This window comes from Camellia sinensis, chromosome 5, assembly GCF_055761805.1.
Source record: "Camellia sinensis isolate YWXY chromosome 5, ASM5576180v1, whole genome shotgun sequence".
Lineage (NCBI taxonomy): Eukaryota > Viridiplantae > Streptophyta > Magnoliopsida > Ericales > Theaceae > Camellia > Camellia sinensis.
In genome coordinates, this window is record NC_138965.1 from 218,516,993 (window position 1) to 218,528,354 (window position 11,362).

Genomic DNA, 11,362 nt, shown 5'->3' on the forward strand with positions numbered 1-11,362 from the left:
TTTTATTTACACATCCTCCCAATTTCATATTTCCCATACCAATTTCATTATTCAAACAAAATAATTGTTTAATTCAAATTAGGGTAATCTTTCCCCTTTCACAAATATTACACCCAACATCAAATTTCACCAATTATACCCCAGCAATATCATGTTCAAGGCCTCTTATTCACATATGGTACCGAATATGGAAAAACCCTCTTTCAAATATCAAAACCCTAACCTTAACTTCACTAAAATCTTTCCAAATCCCACCATTTATACAAAATGACAAATATCTAGGTTAAAGCTCATATTAAAGAGTAGAATATCCCTACCTCAAATGTAGAGCTTAACAAGGAATAAGGAGAAACTTGAAGATGCCCAAAACTCAAACTTTTTTGAATGAAAAGGAAGCCCACGCAAAACTCTATCTTTTTAATAAAGAGAGTAGGGTAAAGAGACCCAAGATCATGGAGTATTTGTAGAGAGAGAGTGTGTTTAGAGAGAGAGACGGCCGGATTAGGGTTTTTGGTGAAAAAGAGACCCAAAAGTGATATAAAATCACACTGTTGCGAACTGATATACGCAGTCCTCGCTCGAGCGAAGGAGTCGTCGCTCGAGCGACCAGACACAACAATGACCTCGCTCGAGCGTAAGAAGCGTTGCTAGAGCCTAGAATGCAAGCTTCAGGTCTGCTACCAATGCAGACGCACACTCGAGCGCAAAAAGTCTCACTCGAACGAAGAAACAATTTCACAAGGCTCGCTCGAGCACAAGAAGCCTTGCTCGAGCAAAGCATTCCACCTTCCCAGAAAAGCTGCGTCTGGAAAAAGACATAAAGACTCTTAATCCTCGCTTGAGCGAAAGAACCCTCGCTCGAGCGACGAAGCAGATTACACAAGGATCGCTCGAGCAAAGAAGCCAAAATCTGGGTAACAACATTCTAGACCAACTAACAACTAACCTATTCCAAACATGCCCAACATAATCCAAAACTCAAATACAAAGAGTCAAAAGAGAATAACAAGACAAGGATACGATATTCAACCACGGAACCCAAGTCCGGGACACAAAGAAGGTTGGGGCAAAACGGGGATCGCTATAACCTCCCCCCCTTAAAGAATTTCGTTCCCGAAATTTTATTACAAGTTTCAAAACCATGATTTTCCAATTTTCAAAATGATTACAATTCAATTCTCGTTATCATGATCCGCTCACTGGTCATTCCATCCCTTCTTAAGAGATCAATTTCACCAAAACATAGCTCAACATATATTACCAATATGCATCTTCCAAAATTTAGCTAATTTCAACACATACATCTCATGCTTTCCAAAACATATTCAATGTTTATGACAAGTTGATAATATCTCCAAAACTTAAGCAACATATACAATGTTCTCATTAAACTTGCATTTCCGAAACACATTAAACCTTTATAATGCTTTCATAATCCAAAACATATACAATGTTTTTATAGCTCATAAACAAAGCCAAAATTCCGACATACATTCAAACATCAATAAATAAGTCCGGATATTTCTCTCGGAGTTCCAATTCACGCTCCCATGTTGCCTCCTCTACACCGTGATATTTTCATAACACTTTAACCAAGGGAATTGTCTTGCTCCGCAAGACTTGGTCCCATTTATCCAAGACTCTCACCGGTCTCTCTTCATACGAGGCATCCTTATCTACCTCTAAGTCGGTCCAATCCAACACATTTGATGGATCCGGCTCATATTTCTGAAGCATACTAATATGAAACACGTCATGCACTCCGGAAAGTTGCGAAGGCAACGCTAAACGGTATACAACCTCCCCAATCCGCTCAAGGATCTTAAAAGGACAAATAAACTGAGGGGATAACTTCCCACTCTTCCCAAATCTCATCAAACCCCGTCTAGGTGATATTTTCAAAAAGACATGATCACCCACCACAAATGACAAAGATCTCCTCCTATGGTTGGCATAACTCTTTTGGCGACTCTAGGCTGTAACCAACCTCTTACGGAGTCGTTTCCCGAACTAACTCTGGACCTAACAAAGGTGCATCACCTACCTTGGCCCAACACATTAGAGATCTACACGATCGACCATACAAGGCCTCAAACGGTGCCATACCAATACTCGACTGGAAACTGTTATTGTAGCACGACCCCTTAAAATCAAGGGCACAGCCTCTAAGCATATCCTCAAGGATCTGAATGGTACGCTCAGACTAGCTGTCAGTCTGAGGATGGTAAGTCGTGCTAAAAGTCAATTCAGTGCCCAAGGCACTCTGCAAACTCTGCCTCAACCAAGCAGTGAAACGCAGGTCTCTATGTTAGACAATCGTCACTGGGACCCCGTGCAACCTCACTATGTCACGAATATACAAGTCAGCAAAGTAATCTATCGAATCTCTCACGCGCATAGGAATAAAATGCACTGACTTGGTCAACCGGTCAACTACCACCCAAATGGCATCACTACCCCGTTGAGTCCTCAGAAGGCCCACAACAAAATCCATTATGATATGTTCCCACTTCCACTCAGCTATAGGCAAGGGTTGCAACAAACCTGCTGGCCTCTGATGTTCGGCCTTCATTTGTTGACAAGTAAGGCACCTCGATACAAACGCTGCCACATCCTTCTTCATACCCCTCCACCAAAATTGGCGACTCAGATCATGATACATCTTTGTGCCTCATGGATGCACCGCAAGGCGTGAATGGTGAAACTCTCGGAGTACTTCCTCTCAGAAAGACTCCGGCACAAACAAGCAGCCACGGTATCTCACACTCAAGTCGGGATACACAGTCAAACCCTTCTCTACCTTCCCATTGGAAATCTTCTCCCGGAGGGATTCTACCTCAAAGTCACCTTTCTGTGCTTCCAACACCCGGTTCACAAGTGTAGGTTGTGCGACTACAGAAAACAAGGCTGCAGACTCAACAAACTCGCTCAAATGCAAGTCAAACTCGCCAAGAGCGCCCAACATCTTCCATTCCCGGATAGCTATACAAGCTACACTACTAATGGACTTCCTACTTAGGGCATCGGCCACCACATTGGCCTTTCCCAGATGATAGTGCAACTCGAAATCATAATCTTCTATGAACTCCATCTACCTTCTTTGCCTCAATTTCAAGTCCTTCTATGTTAACAGATACTTTAGACTCTTATGATCAGAAAACACCTCAAACCTCTCACCATACAAATAGTGCCTCCAAATCTTTAAGGCAAAAATCACCGCTGCTAACTTTAAGTCATGAGTAGGGTAATTCCTCTCATGTGTTTTCAACTGCCGTGAGCCATAAGCTACTACTTTCCCCTCTTGCATCAACACACAACCCAAACTCTCTCGTAAGGCATTACAATACACTGAATAGCCTAAACGCCTCTCCAGAATAATCAAGACTAGAGCAGTGGAAAGTCTAACTTTAAGCTCTTGGAACGACTTTTCACAAGTCTCACTCCACACAAATTTGACCCATTTTCCGCGTCAATCTAGTCAAAGGCGAAGCTAGTCTGGAGAAATCTTTCACAAACCGACGGTAATACCCGGCCAATCCCAGAAAACTACGGATCTCAAAGGTATTCTTAGGCTGTTGTAGACACCCCATTTTTGACCGACCTTAAGACTCAGACGTCACCGATTGAGCACTTGGTGATATTGCAAATCGTGCTCGTCCGAGGTTTCAGAGTCTCGGCTGCGAGCCTAGCCTCCAGACTTTCGGACTCTTTCACGCTTTGCCTCGGTTTGCGAACCAGGCTCTGCTTTCTTTGTTTTCTCTTCCCAAAGGGAGGGAGAGGTCTCGTAGACCATCTCTCAGTGGCCGTAGGCTACGTTTCGTGGTCGTAGGCCATTTTGCCCGTTTGGAGTCCGATTTTCAATTTTTCGAAGCCGTTGGCCGTGTGCCTCGGTTCGAGACCGCTTAACCATCTCCGTTTGCTCCTGTTTTCGGCATACATCTTATTTGCTCCCTTTTGAGGGACACTGTGGCTCGAGAAGCCGACTTCGTGGTCGAACACCACTCCTAGTGCTTAACAGCCAGTTTTCGGGGCCTCGGGCTGCGCGTTTCGGCCCCCGAACCTTCATTCTGCATCGGTTTGAGTTTATTTTTGGCAGGGACCTCTGTTTCATTGGTAAGAAGGCCGTAGAAGGATGGGAGGCCAACAATTGTTCAGACAACCAGTTTTATTCCTCCATCGCCCTCCGTCGCCCATTTTTCCTCACTTCAAAGCCAATGTTGACCACCCTTGGGCCATTTTCTTGCACCCTAAATCCCAAATTTGTGATGTACACATCTGGGAGGCCACCAATATTTTGTGGCCGGCCAGTAATTGCTTTTGAACCTTTTGAACCCCTTTGAAAAGTGGGTTGTTCTCTCTCCTGGTTCATTGTCTCCAGTTTTTAACCACTTGGTTGTGTTGTGCACACATCAGAGGCTCTCTTTTTGGTATGGCCGGCCACTAATTCTCATTGAACCTTTTGACCCTTGGCCGGCCGGCCATGGGAGGTAGTCGGCCGGCCACCTAAACCCTAGATAACTAGGAATGGCAACGGGGCGGGGCGGGGCCGGGGATCACCCTCCCCGTCCCCGATCCCCGATTGCCAAAATCTCCCCGGCCCCGACCCCGATCCCCGACGGGGAACTCATCACCTCCCCCACTCCCATCCCCTAACGGGGATCGGGTTTCCCCGACCCCGAAATATCCCCGACACTTCTCAACACACACACACACACACACACACACACACACACACACACAAGAACTGTTCAGATCGACCATCACCAACAGCAACAGATACATATATATATATATATATATATATAACAACAGATGCATATATATAACTTTAAAAAAAAAAATTGATCATCAACGATAGAGAGAGAGAGAGAGAGGGCTTCTGTTCTGCAGATCGAACCACGGTCTGTCCAGATCCAGATCGTTAGCTTCAGATCGATCGGAGATGAGAGAGATCTGTCCATCGGTAGCTTCATATCACGGTCTGTCCAGCAGATCTGTCCATCTTCAAACTTGTCCTGAATACGGGGCTGTGACACGGTGAGATGAGAGAGATGAGAGACCTGAGTGAGGGAGAGAGAGACGAAAGAGATGAGAGGCGTGAGAACAGATCAGAAGCAGTGAGGGAGAGAGATATGGGAGAAGTAGTGAGATGAGAGAGATGAGAGACGTGAGTGAGGGAGAGAGAGACAAAAGACATGAATGAGAGAGAGAGAGTAGATGAATCAAAGATAAAGTATATATATAATATATAAATCATTCGGGGGACAAACGGGGCGGGGCTAGGGGCCGGGGCCGGGGCGGGCCGAGACTGAAACTTGTATCCCCGTCCCCGGCCCGAATATCATCGGGGATTTTTTTTTATCACCATCCCCGGCCCGTCGGGGGTATTTTTCGGGGAATAACCGTTATATTCGGGATCGGGGGGTCGGGTCCCCGTCGGGACGGTTTCAGATTGCCATCCCTATAGATAACTGGTCGGCCAGAATCCTTGCATCAAGTACAGTGCAGATACACCTTCCTTTTCCCCCCAGATTCTGTATCCGGGGGGGCATTTTTGGGGGGAAACTTGATTCATTTCCCTCCATTTTTTCCCTCCTTTTTCCCCCCTTTTTTGCCTATATAGCAGGCCCTCCAGCTGCATATTTAGGGTTACAAAAATTCCCCCCAAGCCTTTTGCCTTGTATCTCTCTTTCTCTATATTTCCAAGCTCCAAACTCTCAAGTCCTACACCCATTTCTTCACCAACCCATAGCCCCACCCTTCCATCCTCCATTCCAGCAGCTGGAGGTTGTTCTTCAGAGCCTAGGAGTGCTGCATCGTGGTCCAAAAGGGTGCCAAAGACTAGTCTTCAAGGGTGAGTCCCTATTATCCTTTTTTGTGCTTTATTTTGTTCAATACATTAGCCATACTTTCTTGCTATTTTGGGCTCCGACCCTAACTGGAACTAGGCTTATTTTGAGCTATTTTTCATGTTTGTTTAAGGCCCTCTCACTGTTTGAGGCCTCCTTGTTGCACTTGCTTCATTAGCTCCCTTGTATGCAATTTTCTTGTGTAGTATTTTTGGCCTATGTATAAATTGTTTTGAGGCATGTCATAAACTGTAAAGTTACTTATTTTGAACCCTTATTCAACATTGTTGAAGGGATCATCACTGGTTGAGGCTTCCATTTACCACTTGCCTTTATATCTCTCTTTTGGCTCCATTTTTGCATGATTTGTTAGCCTCTTATGCTTCTGTTTTTGGGTTCTGATCTGAACTACAAATGACCTTATTTTGACCCCATTTTCATGTTTTATTAAGGGTCTTTCACTGTTTGAGGCATCCTTTTTATACTTTGTGTTATAGCTCTCTTTTTGGCCTTATTTTGCATAGCATTTTGACCATTCTTGTACACTGTTTTGGGTCTGGTCACCAACTGGAAAATATCATGTTTTGGGCCTCTCTTCAACTTTGTTGAAGGGCCCTCTCTTGTTTGGGGTCAGAAGCTGTGACTTGCTTCTTTATCTCACATTTAGGGCCATTTTTGCATGTTGGTTTAGCCCTATTTGTGTTCATTGTTTGGCCTTCCTTAAAACTGTAAACATGCTTTTTTGGGGGCTTCCTTGAATCTTTCTTCATATTTCATGATCAAATAGTGCATGTTTTGTATAGCTATAGGCCATTGCGCATGCCTAGTTTTGCATTTCGGGTCCCATTTCATGCATCGGGTGCCATGTTTCTATGATTCGGGACTGTTTTGGGTCATATTTTAGCGCTGAAATTTTCATGCTTGTATGCCATATTCCATGCCTTGCCATGTCTTGTTAGAGTGGCATTTTGTGCCTTAGGATCGGTCCTCGGTTTGCGTACATGCGTGCACGCATCTCGAGTGTCTCATTTTCATCTCATGGCCTCCTATGTGAGTGTGGCTAAGGTCCACTTGTGTTGGTGTAAGTCCATTATGCATTGTGTATGCCATTTCATTTCATAGCATTGCGTATGCTAGGTTGTATGTTAGCACATTGTGTATGCCATGTCACCGCGTGCATCGTGTATGCCATTTCATAGCATTGTGCATGCTAGGTTGTATATTAGTTGCATTCATGCATGTCATGCATATTGCATTGTGCTTGGGATAGGAGTTAGCCTGAGCACGGGAAACGAGGTATGTTTCGTACTCCGAGTGACGGAACGTGTCTCAATTCCCAGTCACCGACACTCTGGATTATCCATGATGGAGTTTAGGTTTTGTTGTGTTTATATGTGCATTCATTCTATATTGAGTGGCACAATTCGACTCCTCGGCCATCATGCATTGATATGCGTGATTGGTGGCACGAGGATCGAGGCATGCATACATTTGTGAAAATACATTGCTATGCCCCTTTCCTGCTCTCTGTGGCAGCAAATCAAGAATTAGCAACCTTCCGGAGCTTGGCGCGCTTTCCAAGAATAATTGTAAAACAAAGGCTAATTGGGGCATCCCAGTGGATTTCCGTGCAAGGCAGCCCAGACATGCATCATTCATCATCTGAAGAAGAGTCAAGGCAGTCTCTGGCTTGCATGCCAGTTTATTATTTTTCTTAGTTAATTTGTAAATTAATTAGGAATTTGTATATATTTGGACTGTATTATTTGGACTATACTATTTATTCGGACCCTCTGTGCGAGAGCACAACTGTAATAAGTGTGCGTGTGTGTGTTGTATGTCTTCCAACCCCATGTCTTTCTCCCTTTTATTTACCCGCTTATGATGGTTAGATTAGGGCATGTTTTAATTAGCATACAGTATGATAGCATGTTTGCATTCATTCATCTGTATGGCATGCACAGGGCTCGGTGCATCATACTAACTACATTGTATTTTTAATTCCAAATTGAATACATGTTAGCTGTAGCATTTCACATGTCATGTTTAGAATAGCCGAGCCTGCTATAGTTGCATTTTTGCATGTGTTGCATTAGGCATCTTTGTATAATTAGGATCATGCATGGATTTCTAATGAGCTTCTGTTTTGGCTTGGAGTACTCGGTAAGTTTTATGCTTTAGCATCCTTGCACGCATGTGAGTGACTGCCATGAATAGCATGCTTACCATGAGGCTATATGCTTATGTGATATAACTGCCTAAATGCCTGTGGGTGAAGGTTGGGTTATTTGAATTGGAACAATTCATCAAATGTGTGTTTTAAGCCCACTAGATAGTGGCAAAATCATGTTTTTTTCTAAGCCCACCCGAGGGTGGCAAATCCACGTCTTAGCCTACTTGCGGGTAACACCATCAAACCATTTTCAAACAAACAAACATGAAATGTTTTGTTCCAATTCAGGCGATCCAGTCTATACTTGTATGCTGTGCGCATCACATAGTAAATCTAGGCTAATAACCGGAATAAGAACGCATAAAGTTTTCACGAAGTGACCTTCCCCAATCGTACCCAAGTTCCCGAGCCGAGGCAACTTTGGTGATGACAGACGCGTGGCCTTAGGCAAACGAGTCAGGGTTTCCTAAATTTCCCCAAAATAAAATATTTAGGTGGCGACTCTATATCTGGCAAAGCAGTCCATGTTTGGCACTTCTTTCAAAAAAATCTGTTTTCTCAAAATGATTTGCCAGATTTGGACTCTTTAGTTCAAACTTAGAACCGTGACAAATTTGAGAGTCCTGAACTGTAGTGAGCCCAATATCGAACGGAACGGAGGACTCGTTCCTTCCCGGGGCGTTCGGGGGACGTCTACAGTTTCTGGCAACTCTGCAGGGGAGTTAGAGAACTTGACTCGAACTCATGATATCTGGTTTTGACTACACTTATGTGTTTCTTTGCATTGCATTTGCATTGGTGCACCTAGGACACCGTGTTTGCCATCTGCTATTCCTGAACGGTTTGCCAGAGGCTTGTCTTGTCAAGGCATGACCATAAGGCTGACCGGTTGTGGGCTCTGCCAGTATGGGAACACAAACCCCGGTTTTACCGGGGCACCCTTTTGACCATTCGACCTAGTGCATATTCGGATCCTTAGTGACCATTCCAAACTAGGACAGGTTGCTTACCCGTTTATAGGTTGTTTGAATCCGCTGCGTGCGTAGTGAAACCCTAGCTCCTGACAAAATAGGACAGGGAAAACCCTACCCCAACATAGGGGTGTTTTGGCTCTCACTTATCTGCTATGTGCTTTTAGAGTGCGTCTCTACAAGAATGCATGTATCAGTTTACAAGTTTGGGCATCAGGCCTGCGGGCACCAGTTCAGTGTTTCTGGGTATCAAGGGCCTGCGGACACCAGTTCAGCATTTTGGGAATCAGTTATATCTGCGGGTATTGGATTCAGTTTTGAGGAGGGGGCAGTAATTTTGGGAACAGTGATCAGCAGTCGAATGCAGTCATTCAGTTATGCTCATGTCTGTATTAGTGGGATTGGGCTGAGATGCCATATGTTTTCTCTTTCAGGGGGGGTTCAGAGACTCGGTTCAGAGCAACCAGTGTTCTCCTTTGCTGAGGCAAGACAGAAAAAGGCTCACCGGTTCTTCAGATCCGTTAGTCACCAGTCCGGTCCATCTGATCCGTCAGTCACCAGTCACATCACCTCTGTTCAGTTCAGCAAAACTCGTGATGACACAAAATTCGAAAGAAATTATGGCAGCCGCATCAGACCAAGAAATCACATTGCAAGGTGACACCGATGTTGAAGTGCCACACCCACCCAGGTCACCCGCCGCACATCCGATCTGGGAACCCCAGTTATGTCAAACCCGTGAGCCCACCACATTCGAGTTGATGGGAATGATTGGTGACCTTCAAAGATCTGTGGCGGATCTAGCCTGCGGAATGTCGGCTCCGCCACCAACCACATCGTATGCCGGTAACTTCATACCGGAGGAGCCCCCACTACTGGGACGAATTGCAATCGAACTTAGCCAACCTGAAGCCATCCCAAGTTCCGACAATGGCATGTCGACAACAACGGGGCTCCGCTCTGATATAGCAACTCAAACCTTCTACCAAGCCGAGGCAAGTGGTAAGAACAAGATGAAGGTGGACACCAATCCCTACGAACAACCTGTGGGCTGTTGAGGCTTTGAAAGCCGGAAGATTGAATAAACAGCAGGTGTTCGCTGTTGCTGTAAAAACTATGGATGACATCTTCCCCACTCAGGCCGAGAGCAGTTTAAGCCAGAGGGAAAATCGAGATGGGGACCGTCGTACCAGAACAGTTCCTTCTAATCCTAACCCTGCACCTAGAAAAGATCAGAGAGCCAAGGCAGCACCTGCCAACCCTTTTTCGAGTGCGTCCAACAAAAGTCAGCAAGCCTCGAAGTATCCGCCCCGAGGTCGCAGGGTCTTCCATGCCCTCTACATGCCTTTGTCTAAGGCCCTTCAAATCCTCCTCAAGAAAGGGCATCTGAAGCCCCTGGAGCCGCAGCCATTACCAAAGAACCTCCCTCTCTCACACAACCCAGCTGACTACTGTGCATACCATCAGCAAACCGGTCACAGCACCGACAACTGCTTCCGTCTTCGCCACGAAGTGCAAGATTTGATTGACAATGAAGTCATCCTCCCTCCAAGCTCGGCAAAGTCTGTCACCACCGGGTTGGTAAATTTCGAGGATAATGCAAGTATGTGATCACGGGTTGGACCACCTGCGGGCGGCGCGCGGTTTACCTCGGATATGGCGTATGGCACGCACTATTTTGAGCATTTGGGAATGCTAGTTTTGTAGTTTCTGACTTGGGTGTTGAGTCAGTTCTGTAGTTTTGAGTCTGTCTCATTGTCTCGAGTCAGTCTTCTTGATTAAGGGTCTGTCTTGTTGCATCGAGTCAGTCCTATTGTACAAAGGTCGGGTGATTCCGGGGTTGTTACCTCGGGCATCACCATTTTGTTTTGTGTTTGTCTTTTTGTTTTTCTTTGAGTCTGTTCTTGCTTGGAGCCAGTTACACCAACAAATTTGAATGGAACAGCGGTAATTTTCATACTTTTGTGCTTGCTTCTGCCATGTGCCAGTTGTACCAGAAATTCCAAATGAAATGGCAGTATCTGACTAGAAGCTGTGTCTTTTCTGTGCCTTGAATTCATTGCATCGACCTAAGTTTTCCAAAACTTTTTGAACACTGCGGTGAAAATGAAGAGAAAGGAATTCCTCAGGTTTTGCAAAATTTTGATCAATTGAGAGAAAGAGAGGCGTGCTAAGCCCCTTTATGAATGAAATCATGCTTGTTAGCGTGAGTACTGAGAAGGACCCTAGCTTGATCCAGACTGGTTTCACACTATCTTCAGCGCGAGCGATTTGTCGCTTTCTTAAAAATTTTCAAAAACAAAATGTTTTGCGCGGTCCTGCGAAGATTTGTGTGGAATCACTCTTGAGATTGTGCAGCTTAGGATCGC